This window comes from Musca autumnalis, unplaced genomic scaffold (assembly GCF_047663935.1).
Source record: "Musca autumnalis isolate F117 unplaced genomic scaffold, ASM4766393v1 scaffold_5, whole genome shotgun sequence".
Classification (NCBI taxonomy): Eukaryota; Metazoa; Arthropoda; class Insecta; order Diptera; family Muscidae; genus Musca; species Musca autumnalis.
In genome coordinates, this window is record NW_027412088.1 from 51,973,683 (window position 1) to 51,988,721 (window position 15,039).

The following is a 15,039-nucleotide window of genomic DNA, read 5'->3' on the forward strand; positions in this document are numbered from 1 at the left end:
AGAACTACAAGAATATACTAATTTTTATACCCTCCACCATATGGAGGGTATAATTAAATTTGTCATTCCGTTTGTAACACATCGAAATATTCGTCGAAGACCCTATAAAGTATATATATTATTGATCAGCATAAAATTCTATGTCGATTTGACCATGTCCGTCCGTCCGTCTGTCCGTCTGTCTGTTGAAATCAAGATACAGCTCGCAATTTTAAAGATAGAGAGTCAAAATTTGGTACAGAAGTTTTTATTACTTGCAGGATGGTTGGTATTGAAAATGGGATATATCGGTCCACGTTTTGATATAGCCCCCATAGAACGGTACCTCCCGATTTTCGGTATTTTTAAGGTTTTAGCTTCAGTATCCTACCAAAATGGCTGAAATTTGGTACGTAGTCTTCTTTAGGGGTATAAAACTTTCCCCCAGAATTTTGTCGGTATCGGTCTACACCTTCATATAACCCCCATAGAATGGTACCTCCCGATTTTCGGTATTTTTAAGGTTTTAGCTTCAGTATCCTACCAAAGTGGCTGAAATTTGGTACGTAGTCTTCTTTAGGGGTATAAAACTTTCCCCCAGAATTTTGTCGGTATCGGTCCACACCTTCATATAGCCCCCATAGAACGGTACCTCCCGATTTTCGGTATTTTGAAGGTTTTAGCTTCATTGTGGCTGAAATTTGGTACTTAGTCTACGTTGGTGGTATAAAACTTTCCCCCAGAACTTTATCGGGATCGGTCCATGCCTTCATATAGCCCCCATAGAACGGTACCTCCCGATTTTCGGTATTTTAAACGTTGTGGCCTCAATATTCCACCGAAATGGCAGAAATTTGGTATTTAGACTTCGTTGGGGGTACTCAAACTTCCCCTTTAAATTTGTCGGTACAGATCCATGCCTTCATATAGCTCCCATGGAAAGCTACCTCCCGATTTTTCGTATTTTGAAGGTTGTGTCTTCAATATTCCACCAAAATGCCTCAAATTTGGTATTTAGTCTTCAATGTGATATAAAACTGTTTGCCAGAAATATGTCTGTACAGGTTCACGCTTTGATATTACCCCATTTCTGACTAAAATTCGTCGGTATAGGTCCACGTTTCGATATAGCCCTCATAGAACGGTACCTCCCGATTTTCGTAATACTGAAGATTGTGACGTCAATATCCAACCGAAATGGCTGAAATTCGTTATTTCGTCTTCCAAGAGTTATAAAATATTCCAGAAGAGTATTATCAGTATAGGTCCACGTCTTCCTTTATCCCCAGAAGCGTACTTCTTGATTTTCGGTATTTTTTAAGTTTTAGCCACATTCTTTTACCGAAATATAGGAAATTTGGTAAAAAAATTGGAAAGTTTTTAGGCTCAAAGAAGACTAACTTTGAGCCTAAAACCCTTAACTAAAATGTTTTCTACATGTCTTTCCGCATACGAAGTAGTGGGCACTTTGCTAGTAAAATATAAAATAGAATGTTTAAAGTATAAAATATAAAATGTAGAATATAAAATTTAAAATCTACCCGATTTCCTTGCAATTATTTTTTGTGTTGCACAGTGTGATTCACCCTCAACCTATCTATTGGGCAGTTAGTGTCTTAAACCACATGCATCATGACTGGGTAGTTATGGGATTTATTGCCTGCCTGTCTGTAAGTCATTATCATTGCAAACTATTCAAATACTCATTGGAATATTTTCTAATAAAATTTGTTTATGACAGAATTCTCATTCTTCCATTTTAGAGGGATGGCGTTGATATTTGCTTTATGTTTACTTGATGGTTGATGCTATCAAGGTGGTCTTAATCTTTGTGCACATTTGATGCTGCTGCTATGGTGGATATGGCATGTTCAATGGTTTCAGAACAAAAACATAAATTCTTTTGAAGGAATTTTATGGACGTTTTGTATTTTAATATTTTAAAACTCCACTGGATGATGATTGTGTTAGTGTTCCAGCGTTTGTTGTTGGCATTATTAAAAACTCTTTTCTTTATGCCGTTGTTCCATTGTCTGTTTTTGTTGTTAAGCGGTTTATGTACCATATGTTGCACATTTGCCAGTATTTTTCTCTTTGTGATACCTCATTCGGTACCTTTTATTATTATCTCATAATAATAATAATTATTATTTTCATAACCTTTTACAAGTACACAAATAATGCAGACTGTTTGTCCGGCTGCCTGACTTGCTGCACATCCCATTCTTTTGTAGTCATTCTTCTGACTAAAAGCAAATGGCTTAATCTTGATTGAACGTTTTTCGCTCTTTCGTCTGTCTGTCTTTTTGTTTTGTTCAATTATCGACGACCATATGTTTGAAATTTTAAAAATTACAAATAAAACTTTGATAAATGATAATTCCTTAAAGGAAAGGCCCTAAAGGGGAGTTACCCGTTAATGAACACTGCACGATCCTATTTTTCCCTTAGTGGAGTTGTTGAAATTGAAGAGATTAGTTTAAGGGCATTTTTCTTTTTTTGCCAAATAATGCCACATTTTCGATAATTGCTAATGTTCCTTGGAGTGAAGAAGGGATAATTGTGAAGAGAAATTTAATACTTCTTTAACTTGCTCAGAAGACCGCCCTGCTGAACATGTGCCAGAACAGCCGGTTTGAAAAAATGACATGAAATGGCAACCTGTCATTTCACTTGGTCAGACCAGGGTGCTTCTATAGACCCTTTCTTAAAGAAAGGGTGCTTCTATAGACCCTTTCTGAAACAAAGGGTGCTTCTACAAACCCTTTCTGAAACAAAGGGTGCTTCTATAGACCCTTTCTGAAACAAAGGTTGCTTCTATAGACCCTTTCAGAAACAAAGGGTGCTTCTATAGACCCTTTCTGAAACAAAGGGTGATTCTATAAACCCTTTCAGAAACAAAGGGTGCTTCTATATACCCTTTCTGAAACAAAGGGTGCTTCTATAGACCCTTTCTGAAACAAAGGGTGCTTCTATAGACCCTTTCTGAAACAAAGGGTGCTTCTATAGACCCTTTCTGAAACAAAGGGTGTTTCTTTAGACCCTTTCTGAAACAAAGGGTGCTTCTATAGACCCTTTCTGAAGCAAAGGGTGCTTCTATAGACCCTTTCTGAAACAAAGGGTGCTTCTATAGACACTTTATGAAACAAAGGGTGCTTCTATAGACACTTTATGAAACAAAGGGTGCTTCTATAGACTCTTTCTGAAACAAAGGGTGCTTCTATAGACCTTTTCTGAAACAAAGGGTGCTTCTTTAGACCCTTTCTGAAACAAAGGGTGCTTCTATAGACCCTTTCTGAAGCAAAGGGTGCTTCTATAGACCCTTTCTGAAACAAAGGGTGCTTCTATAGACACTTTATGAAACAAAGGGTGCTTCTATAGACACTTTATGAAACAAAGGGTGCTTCTATAGACTCTTTCTGAAACAAAGGGTGCTTCTATAGACTCTTTCTGAAACAAAGGGTGCTTCTATAGACCCTTTCTGAAACAAAGGGTGCTTCTATAGACACTTTATGAAACAAAGGGTGCTTCTATAGACCCTTTCTGAAACAAAGGGTGATTCTATAGACCCTTTCTGAAACAAAGGGTGCTTCTATAGACCCTTTCTGAAACAAAGGGTGCTTCTATAGACCCTTTCTGAAACAAAGGGTGCTTCTATAGACCCTTTCTGAAACAAAGGGTGCTTCTATAGACCCTTTCTGAAACAAAGGGTGCTTCTATAGACCCTTTCTGAAACAAAGGGTGCTTCTATATACCCTTTCTGAAACAAAGGGTTCTTCTATAGACCCTTTTTGGAACAAAGGGTGCTTCTATAGACCCTTTCTGAAACAAAGGGTGCTTCTATAGACCCTTTCTGAAGCAAAGGGTGCTTCTATATACCCTTTCTGAAGCAAAGGGTGCTTCTATATACCCTTTCTGAAGCAAAGGGTGCTTCTATATACCCTTTCTGAAGCAAAGGGTGCTTCTATATACCCTTTCTCAAAAAAAGGGTGCTTCTTTAGACCCTTTCTGAAACAAAGGGTGCTTCTATAGACCCTTTCTGAAACAAAGGTTGCTTCTATAGACCCTTTCTGAAACAAAGGGTGCTTCTATAGACCCTTTCTGAAACAAAGGGTGCTTCTATAGACCCTTTCTGAAACAAAGGTTGCTTCTATAGACCCTTTCTGAAACAAAGGGTGCTTCTGTAGACCCTTTCTGAAACAAAGGGTGCTTCTATAGACTCTTTCTGAAACAAAGGGTGCTTCTATAGACCCTTTCTGAAACAAAGGGTGCTTCTATAGACCCTTTCTGAAACAAAGGGTGCTTCTATAGACCCTTTCTGAAACAAAGGGTGCTTCTATAGACCCTTTCTGAAACAAAGGGTGCTTCTATAGACCCTTTCTGAAACAAAGGGTGCTTATATAGACCCTTTCTGAAACAAAGGGTGCTTCTATAGACTCTTTCTGAAAGAAAGGGTGTTTCTATAGACCCTCTCTGAAACAAAGGGTGCTTCTATAGACCCTCTCTGAAACAAAGGGTGCTTCTATAGATCCTTTCTGAAACAAAGGGTGATTCTATAGACCCTCTCTGAAACAAAGGGTAATTCTATAGACCCTCTCTGAAACAAAGGGTGCTTCAATAGACCCTTTCTGAAACAAAGGGTGCTTCTATAGACCCTTTCTGAAACAAAGGGTGCTTCTATAGACCCTCTCTGAAACAAAGGGTGCTTCTATAGACCCTTTCTGAAACAAAGGGTGCTTCTATAGACCCTTTCTGAAACAAAGGGTGCTTCAATAGACCCTTTCTGAAACAAAGGGTGCTTCTATAGACCCTTTCTGAAACAAAGGGTGCTTCTATAGACCCTTTCTGAAACAAAGGGTGCTTCTATAGACCCTTTCTGAAACAAAGGGTGCTTCTATAGACCCTTTCTGAAACAAAGGGTGCTTCTATAGACCCTTTCTGAAACAAAGGGTGCTTCTATAGACCCTTTCTGAAACAAAGGGTGCTTCGATAGACCCTTTTTGAAAGAAAGGGTGCTTCTATAGACCCTTTTTGAAAGAAAGGGTGCTTCTATAGACCCTTTCTGACAGAAAGGGTGCTTCTATAGACCCTTTCTGACAGAAAGGGTGCTTCTATAGACCCTTTCTGAAACAAAGGGTGCTTCTATAGACCCTTTTTGAAAGAAAGGGTGCTTCTATAGACCCTTTTTGAAAGAAAGGATGCTTCTATAGACCCTTTCTGACAGAAAGAGTGCTTCTATAGACCCTTTCTGAAACAAAGGGTGCTTCTATAGACCCTTTCTGAAACAAAGGGTGCTTCTATAGACCCTTTCTGAAAGAAAGGGTGCTTCTATAGACCCTTTCTGAAAGAAAGGGTGCTTCTATAGACCCTTTCTGAAATAAAGGGTGCTTCTATAGACCCTTTCTGAAACAAAGGGTGCTTCTGTAGACCCTTTCTGAAACAAAGGGTGCTTCTATAGACCCTTTCTGAAACAAAGGGTGCTTCTGTAGACCCTTTCTGAAACAAAGGGTGCTTCTATAGACCCTTTCTGAAACAAAGGGTGCTTCTATAGACCCTTTATAGACCCTATAGACCCTATAGACCCTTTCTGAAACAAAGACAACAACAAAGATAGACCCTTTTTGAAAGAAAGGGTGCTTCTATAGACCCTTTTTGAAAGAAAGGGTGCTTCTATAGACCCTTTCTGACAGAAAGGGTGCTTCTATAGACCCTTTCTGACAGAAAGGGTGCTTCTATAGACCCTTTCTGAAACAAAGGGTGCTTCTATAGACCCTTTTTGAAAGAAAGGGTGCTTCTATAGACCCTTTCTGAAAGAAAGGGTGCTTCTATAGACCCTTTCTGAAAGAAAGGGTGCTTCTATAGACCCTTTCTGAAACAAAGGGTGCTTCTATAGACCCTTTCTGAAACAAAGGGTGCTTCTGTAGACCCTTTCTGAAACAAAGGGTGCTTCTATAGACCCTTTCTGAAACAAAGGGTGCTTCTATAGACCCTTTCTGAAACAAAGGGTGCTTCTATAGACCCTTTCTGAAACAAAGGGTGCTTCTATAGACCCTTTCTGAAACAAAGGGTGCTTCTGTAGACCCTTTCTGAAACAAAGGGTTCTTCTATAGACCCTTTCTGAAACAAAGGGTGCTTCTATAGACCCTTTCTGAAACAAAGGGTGCTTCTATAGACCCTTTCTGAAACAAAGGGTGCTTCTATAGACCCTTTCTGAAACAAAGGGTGCTTCTATAGACCCTTTCTGAAACAAAGGGTGCTTCTATAGACACTTTCTGAAACAAAGGGTGCTTCTATAGACCCTTTCTGAAACAAAGGGTGCTTCTATAGACCCTTTTTGAAACAAAGGGTGCTTCTATAGACCCTATCTGAAACAAAGGGTGCTTCTATAGACCCTTTCTGAAACAAAGGGTGCTTCTATAGACCCTTTCTGAAACAAAGGGTGCTTCTATAGACCCTTTCTGAAACAAAGGGTGCTTCTATAGACCCTTTCTGAAACAAAGGGTGCTTCTATAGACCCTTTCTGAAACAAAGGGTGCTTCTATAGACCCTTTCTGAAACAAAGGGTGCTTCTATAGACCCTTTCTGAAACAAAGGGTGCTTCTATAGACCCTTTCTGAAACAAAGGGTGCTTCTATAGACCCTTTCTGAAACAAAGGGTGCTTCTATAGACCCTTTCTGAAACAAAGGGTGCTTCTATAGACCCTTTCTGAAACAAAGGGTGCTTCTATAGACCCTTTCTGAAACAAAGGGTGCTTCTATAGACCCTTTCTGAAACAAAGGGTGCTTCTATAGACCCTTTCTGAAACAAAGGGTGCTTCTATAGACCCTTTCTGAAACAAAGGGTGCTTCTATAGACCCTTTCTGAAACAAAGGGTGCTTCTATAGACCCTTTCTGAAACAAAGGGTGCTTCTATAGACCCTTTCTGAAACAAAGGGTGCTTCTATAGACCCTTTCTGAAACAAAGGGTGCTTCTATAGACCCTTTCTGAAACAAAGGGTGCTTCTATAGACCCTTTCTGAAACAAAGGGTGCTTCTATAGACCCTTTCTGAAACAAAGGGTGCTTCTATAGACCCTTTCTGAAACAAAGGGTGCTTCTATAGACCCTTTCTGAAACAAAGGGTGCTTCTATAGACCCTTTCTGAAACAAAGGGTGCTTCTATAGACCCTTTCTGAAACAAAGGGTGCTTCTATAGACCCTTTCTGAAACAAAGGGTGCTTCTATAGACCCTTTCTGAAACAAAGGGTGCTTCTATAGACCCTTTCTGAAACAAAGGGTGCTTCTATAGACCCTTTCTGAAACAAAGGGTGCTTCTATAGACCCTTTCTGAAACAAAGGGTGCTTCTATAGACCCTTTCTGAAACAAAGGGTGCTTCTATAGACCCTTTCTGAAACAAAGGGTGCTTCTATAGACCCTTTCTGAAACAAAGGGTGCTTCTATAGACCCTTTCTGAAACAAAGGGTGCTTCTATAGACCCTTTCTGAAACAAAGGGTGCTTCTATAGACCCTTTCTGAAACAAAGGGTGCTTCTATAGACCCTTTCTGAAACAAAGGGTGCTTCTATAGACCCTTTCTAAAACAAAGGGTGCTTCTATAGACCCTTTCTGAAACAAAGGGTGCTTCTATAGACCCTTTCTGAAACAAAGGGTGCTTCTATAGACCCTTTCTAAAACAAAGGGTGCTTCTATAGACCCTTTCTGAAACAAAGGGTGCTTCTATAGACCCTTTCTGAAACAAAGGGTGCTTCTATAGACACTTTCTGAAACAAAGGTTGCTTCTATAGACCCTTTCTGAAACAAAGGGTGCGTCTATAGACCCTTTCTGAAACAAAGGGTGCTTCTATAGACCCTTTCTGAAACAAAGGGTGCTTCTATATACCCTTTCTGAAACAAAGGGTGCTTCTATAGACCCTTTCTGAAACAAAGGGTGCTTCTATAGACCCTTTCTGAAACAAAGGGTGCCTCTATAGACCCTTTCTGAAACAAAGGGTGCCTCTATAGACCCTTTCTGAAACAAAGGGTGCTTCTATAGACCCTTTCTGAAACAAAGGGTGCTTCTATAGACCCTTTCTGAAACAAAGGGTGCCTCTATAGACCCTTTCTGAAACAAAGGGTGCTTCTATAGACCCTTTCTGAAACAAAGGGTGCTTCTATAGACCCTTTCTGAAACAAAGGGTGCTTCTATAGACCCTTTCTGAAACAAAGGGTGCTTCTATAGACCCTTTCTGAAACAAAGGGTGCTTCTATAGACCCTTTCTGAAACAAAGGGTGCTTCTATAGACCCTTTCTGAAACAAAGGGTGCTTCTATAGACCCTTTCTGAAACAAAGGGTGCTTCTATAGACCCTTTCTGAAACAAAGGGTGCTTCTATAGACCCTTTCTGAAACAAAGGGTGCTTCTATAGACCCTTTCTGAAACAAAGGGTGCCTCTATAGACCCTTTCTGAAACAAAGGGTGCTTCCATAGACCCTTTCTGAAACAAAGGGTGCTTCTATAGACCCTTTCTGAAACAAAGGGTGCTTCTATAGACCCTTTCTGAAACAAAGGGTGATTCTATAGACCCTTTCTGAAACAAAGGGTGCTTCTATAGACCATTTCTGAAACAAAGGGTGCTTCTATAGACCCTTTCTGAAACAAAGGGTGCTTCTATAGACCCTTTCTGAAACAAAGGGTGCTTCTATAGACCCTTTCTGAAACAAAGGGTGCTTCTATAGACCCTTTCTGAAACAAAGGGTGCTTCTATAGAGCCTTTCTGAAACAAAGGGTGCTTCTATAGACCCTTTCTGAAACAAAGGGTGCTTCTATAGACCCTTTCTGAAACAAAGGGTGCTTCTATAGACCCTTTCTGAAACAAAGGGTGCTTCTATAGACCCTTTCTGAAACAAAGGGTGCTTCTATAGACCCTTTCTGAAACAAAGGGTGCTTCTATAGACCCTTTCTGAAACAAAGGGTGCTTCTATAGACCCTTTCTGAAACAAAGGGTGCTTCTATAGACCCTTTCTGAAACAAAGGGTGCTTTTATAGACCCTTTCTGAAACAAAGGGTGCTTCTATAGACCCTTTCTGAAACAAAGGGTGCTTCTATAGACCCTTTCTGAAACAAAGGGTGCTTCTATAGACCCTTTTTGAAAGAAAGGGTGCTTCTATAGACTCTTTCTGAAACAAAGGGTGCTTCTATAGACTCTTTCTGAAACAAAGGGTGCTTCTATAGACCCTTTCTGAAACAAAGGGTGCTTCTATAGACCTTTTCTGAAAGAAAGGGTGCTTCTATACACCCTTTTTGAAAGAAAGGGTGCTTCTATAGACTCTTTCTGAAAGAAAGGGTGCTTCTATAGACCCTTTCTGAAAGAAAGGGTGCTTCTATAGACCCTTTCTGAAACAAAGGGTGCTTGTATAGACCCTTTTTGAAAGAAAGGGTACTTCTATAGACCCTTTCTGAAACAAAGGGTGCTTCTATAGACCCTTTCTGAAACAAAGGGTGCTTCTATAGACCCTTTCTGAAACAAAGGGTGCTTCCATAGACCCTTTCTGAAACAAAGGGTGCTTCTATAGACCCTTTCTGAAACAAAGGGTGCTTCTATAGACCCTTTCTGAAAGAAAGGGTGCTTCTATAGACCCTTTCTGAAACAAAGGGTGCTTCTATAGAGCCTTTTTGAAAGAAAGCGTGCTTCTATAGACCCTTTCTGAAACAAAGGGTGCTTCTATAGACCCTTTCTGAAACAAAGGGTGCTTCTATAGACCCTTTCTGAAACAAAGGGTGCTTCTATAGACCCTTTTTGAAAGAAAGGGTACTTCTATAGACCCTTTCTGAAAGAAAGGGTGCTTCTATAGACCCTTTCTGAAACAAAGGGTGCTTCTATAGACCCTTTTTGAAAGAAAGGGTGCTTCTATAGACCCTTTCTGAAACAAAGGGTGCTTCTATAGACCCTTTCTGAAACAAAGGGTGCTTCTATAGACCCTTTTTGAAAGAAAGGATGCTTCGATAGACCCTTTCTGAAACAAAGGGTGCTTCTATAGACCCTTTTTGAAAGAAAGGGTGCTTCGATAGACCCTTTTTGAAAGAAAGGGTGCTTCGATAGACCCTTTTTGAAAGAAAGGGTGCTTCTATAGACCCTTTCTGAAACAAAGGGTGCTTCTATAGACCCTTTCTGAAACAAAGGGTGCTTCTATAGACCCTTTCTGAAACAAAGGGTGCTTCTATAGACCCTTTCTGAAACAAAGGGTGCTTCTATAGACCCTTTCTGAAACAAAGGGTGCTTCTATAGACCCTTTCTGAAACAAAGGGTGCTTCTATAGACCCTTTCTGAAACAAAGGGTGCTTCTATAGACCCTTTCTGAAACAAAGGGTGCTTCTATAGACCCTTTCTGAAACAAAGGGTGCTTCTATAGACCCTTTCTGAAACAAAGGGTGCTTCTATAGACCCTTTCTGAAACAAAGGGTGCTTCTATAGACCCTTTCTGAAACAAAGGGTGCTTCTATAGACCCTTTCTGAAACAAAGGGTGCTTCTATAGACCCTTTCTGACACAAAGGGTGCCTCCATAGACCCTTTCTGACACAAAGGGTGCCTCCATAGACCCTTTCTGACACAAAGGGTGCTTCTATAGACCCTTTCTGAAACAAAGGGTGCTTCTATAGACCCTTTCTGAAACAAAGGGTGCTTCTATAGACCCTTTCTGAAACAAAGGGTGCTTCTATAGACCCTTTCTGAAACAAAGGGTGCTTCTATAGACCCTTTCTGAAACAAAGGGTGCTTCTATAGACCCTTTCTGAAACAAAGGGTGCTTCTATAGACCCTTTCTGAAACAAAGGGTGTTTCTATAGACTCTTTCTGAAACAAAGGGTGCTTCTATAGACCCTTTCTGAAACAAAGGGTGTTTCTATAGACTCTTTCTGAAACAAAGGGTGCTTCTATAGACCCTTTCTGAAACAAAGGGTGATTCTATAGACCCTTTCTGAAACAAAGGGTGCTTCTATAGACCCTTTCTGAAACAAAGGGTGCTTCTATAGACCGTTTCTGAAACAAAGGGTGCTTCTATAGACCCTTTCTGAAACAAAGGGTGCTTCTATAGACCCTTTCTGAAACAAAGGGTGCTTCTATAGACCCTTTCTGAAACAAAGGGTGCTTCTATAGACCGTTTCTGAAACAAAGGGTGCTTCTATAGACCCTTTCTGAAACAAAGGGTGCTTCTATAGACCCTTTCTGAAACAAAGGGTGCTTCTATAGACCCTTTCTGAAACAAAGGGTGCTTCTATAGACCCTTTCTGAAACAAAGGGTGCTTCTATAGACCCTTTCTGAAACAAAGGGTGCTTCTGTAGACCCTTTTTGAAAGAAAGGGTGCTTCTATAGACCCTTTCTGAAAGAAAGGGTGTTTCTATAGACTCTTTCTGATTCAAAGGGTGCTTCTATAGACTCTTTCTGAAACAAAGGGTGCTTCTATAGACTCTTTCTGAAACAAAGGGTGCTTCTGTAGACCCTTTTTGAAAGAAAGGGTGCTTCTATAGACCCTTTCTGAAAGAAAGGGTGCTTCTATAGACCCTTTCTGAAACAAAGGGTGCTTCTATAGACCCTTTTTGAAAGAAAGGGTGCTTCTATAGACCCTTTTTGAAAGAAAGGGTACTTCTATAGACCCTTTCTGAAACAAAGGGTGCTTCTATAGACCCTTTCTGAAACAAAGGAATCTTCTATAGACCCTTTCTGAAACAAAGGGTGCTTCTATAGACCCTTTCTGAAACAAAGGGTGCTTCTATAGACCCTTTCTGAAACAAAAGGTGCTTCTATAGACCCTTACTGAAACAAAGGGTGCTTCTATAGACCCTTTCTGAAACAAAGGGTGCTTCTATAGACCCTTTCTGAAACAAAGGGTGCTTCTATAGACCCTTTCTGAAACAAAGGGTGCTTCTATAGACCCTTTCTGAAACAAAGGGTGCTTCTATAGACCCTTTCTGAAACAAAGGGTGCTTCTATAGACCCTTTCTGAAACAAAGGGTGCTTCTATAGACCTTTTCTGAAACAAAGGGTGCTTCTATAGACCCTTTCTGAAACAAAGGGTGCTTCTATAGACTCTTTCTGAAAGAAAGGGTGTTTCTATAGACTCTTTCTGAAAGAAAGGGTGTTTCTATAGACTCTTTCTGAAAGAAAGGGTGCTTCTATAGACTCTTTCTGAAAGAAAGGGTGCTTCTATAGACCCTTTTTGAAAGAAAGGGTGCTTCTATAGACTCTTTCTGAAAGAGAGGGTGTTTCTATGGACTCTTTCTGAAAGAAAGGGTGCTTCTATAGACCCTTTCTGAAAGAAAGGGTGCTTTATAGACCCTTTTTGAAAGAAAGGGTGCTTCGATAGACCCTTTTTGAAAGAAAGGTTGCTTCTGTAGACCCTTTTTGAAAGAAAGGGTGCTTCTATAGACCCTTTTTGAAAGAAAGGGTGCTTCTATAGACCCTTTTTGACAGAAAGGGTGCTTCTATAGACCCTTTCTGAAACAAAGGGTGCTTCTATAGACCCTTTCTGAAACAAAGGGTGCTTCTATAGACCCTTTCTGAAACAAAGGGTGCTTCTATAGACCCTTTCTGAAACAAAGGGTGCTTCTATAGACCCTTTTTGAAAGAAAGGGTGCTTCTATAGACCCTTTTTGACAGAAAGGGTGCTTCTATAGACCCTTTCTGAAACAAAGGGTGCTTCTATAGACCCTTTCTGAAACAAAGGGTGCTTCTATAGACCCTTTCTGAAAGAAAGGGTGCTTCTATAGACCCTTTCTGAAACAAAGGGTGCTTCTATAGACCCTTTTTGAAAGAAAGGGTGCTTCTATAGACCCTTTCTGAAACAAAGGGTGCTTCTATAGACCCTTTCTGAAACAAAGGGTGCTTCTATAGACCCTTTTTGAAAGAAAGGATGCTTCGATAGACCCTTTCTGAAACAAAGGGTGCTTCTATAGACCCTTTTTGAAAGAAAGGGTGCTTCGATAGACCCTTTTTGAAAGAAAGGGTGCTTCGATAGACCCTTTTTGAAAGAAAGGGTGCTTCTATAGACCCTTTTTGAAAGAAAGGGTGCTTCTATAGACCCTTTCTGAAACAAAGGGTGCTTCTATAGACCCTTTCTGAAACAAAGGGTGCTTCTATAGACCCTTTCTGAAACAAAGGGTGCTTCTATAGACCCTTTCTGAAACAAAGGGTGCTTCTATAGACCCTTTCTGAAACAAAGGGTGCTTCTATAGACCCTTTCTGAAACAAAGGGTGCTTCTATAGACCCTTTCTGAAACAAAGGGTGCTTCTATAGACCCTTTCTGAAACAAAGGGTGTTTCTATAGACCCTTTCTGAAACAAAGGGTGCTTCTATAGACCCTTTCTAAAACAAAGGGTGCTTCTATAGACCCTTTCTGAAACAAAGGGTGCTTCTATAGACCCTTTCTGAAACAAAGGGTGCTTCTATAGACCCTTTCTGAAACAAAGGGTGCTTCTATAGACCCTTTCTGAAACAAAGGGTGCTTCTATAGACCCTTTCTGAAACAAAGGGTGCTTCTATAGACCCTTTCTGAAACAAAGGGTGCTTCTATAGACCCTTTCTGAAACAAAGGGTGCTTCTATAGACCCTTTCTGAAACAAAGGGTGTTTCTATAGACTCTTTCTGAAACAAAGGGTGCTTCTATAGACCCTTTCTGAAACAAAGGGTGTTTCTATAGACTCTTTCTGAAACAAAGGGTGCTTCTATAGACCCTTTCTGAAACAAAGGGTGATTCTATAGACCCTTTCTGAAACAAAGGGTGCTTCTATAGACCCTTTCTGAAACAAAGGGTGCTTCTATAGACCGTTTCTGAAACAAAGGGTGCTTCTATAGACCCTTTCTGAAACAAAGGGTGCTTCTATAGACCCTTTCTGAAACAAAGGGTGCTTCTATAGACCGTTTCTGAAACAAAGGGTGCTTCTATAGACCCTTTCTGAAACAAAGGGTGCTTCTATAGACCCTTTCTGAAACAAAGGGTGCTTCTATAGACCCTTTCTGAAACAAAGGGTGCTTCTATAGACCCTTTCTGAAACAAAGGGTGCTTCTATAGACCGTTTCTGAAACAAAGGGTGCTTCTATAGACCCTTTCTGAAACAAAGGGTGCTTCTATAGACCCTTTCTGAAACAAAGGGTGCTTCTATAGACCCTTTCTGAAACAAAGGGTGCTTCTGTAGACCCTTTTTGAAAGAAAGGGTGCTTCTATAGACCCTTTCTGAAAGAAAGGGTGTTTCTATAGACTCTTTCTGAAACAAAGGGTGCTTCTATAGACTCTTTCTGAAACAAAGGGTGCTTCTATAGACTCTTTCTGAAACAAAGGGTGCTTCTGTAGACCCTTTTTGAAAGAAAGGGTGCTTCTATAGACCCTTTCTGAAAGAAAGGGTGCTTCTATAGACCCTTTCTGAAACAAAGGGTGCTTCTATAGACCCTTTTTGAAAGAAAGGGTGCTTCTATAGACCCTTTTTGAAAGAAAGGGTACTTCTATAGACCCTTTCTGAAACAAAGGGTGCTTCTATAGACCCTTTCTGAAACAAAGGAATCTTCTATAGACCCTTTCTGAAACAAAGGGTGCTTCTATAGACCCTTTCTGAAACAAAGGGTGCTTCTATAGACCCTTTCTGAAACAAAGGGTGCTTCTATAGACCCTTTCTGAAACAAAGGGTGCTTCTATAGACCCTTTCTGAAACAAAGGGTGCTTCTATAGACCCTTTCTGAAACAAAGGGTGCTTCTATAGACCCTTTCTGAAACAAAGGGTGCTTCTATAGACCCTTTCTGAAACAAAGGGTGCTTCTATAGACTCTTTCTGAAAGAAAGGGTGTTTCTATAGACTCTTTCTGAAAGAAAGGGTGTTTCTATAGACTCTTTCTGAAAGAAAGGGTGCTTCTATAGACTCTTTCTGAAAGAAAGGGTGCTTCTATAGACCCTTTTTGAAAGAAAGGGTGCTTCTATAGACTCTTTCTGAAAGAGAGGGTGTTTCTATGGACTCTTTCTGAAAGAAAGGGTGCTTCTATAGACCCTTTCTGAAAGAAAGGGTGCTTTATAGACCCTTTTTGAAAGAAAGGGTGCT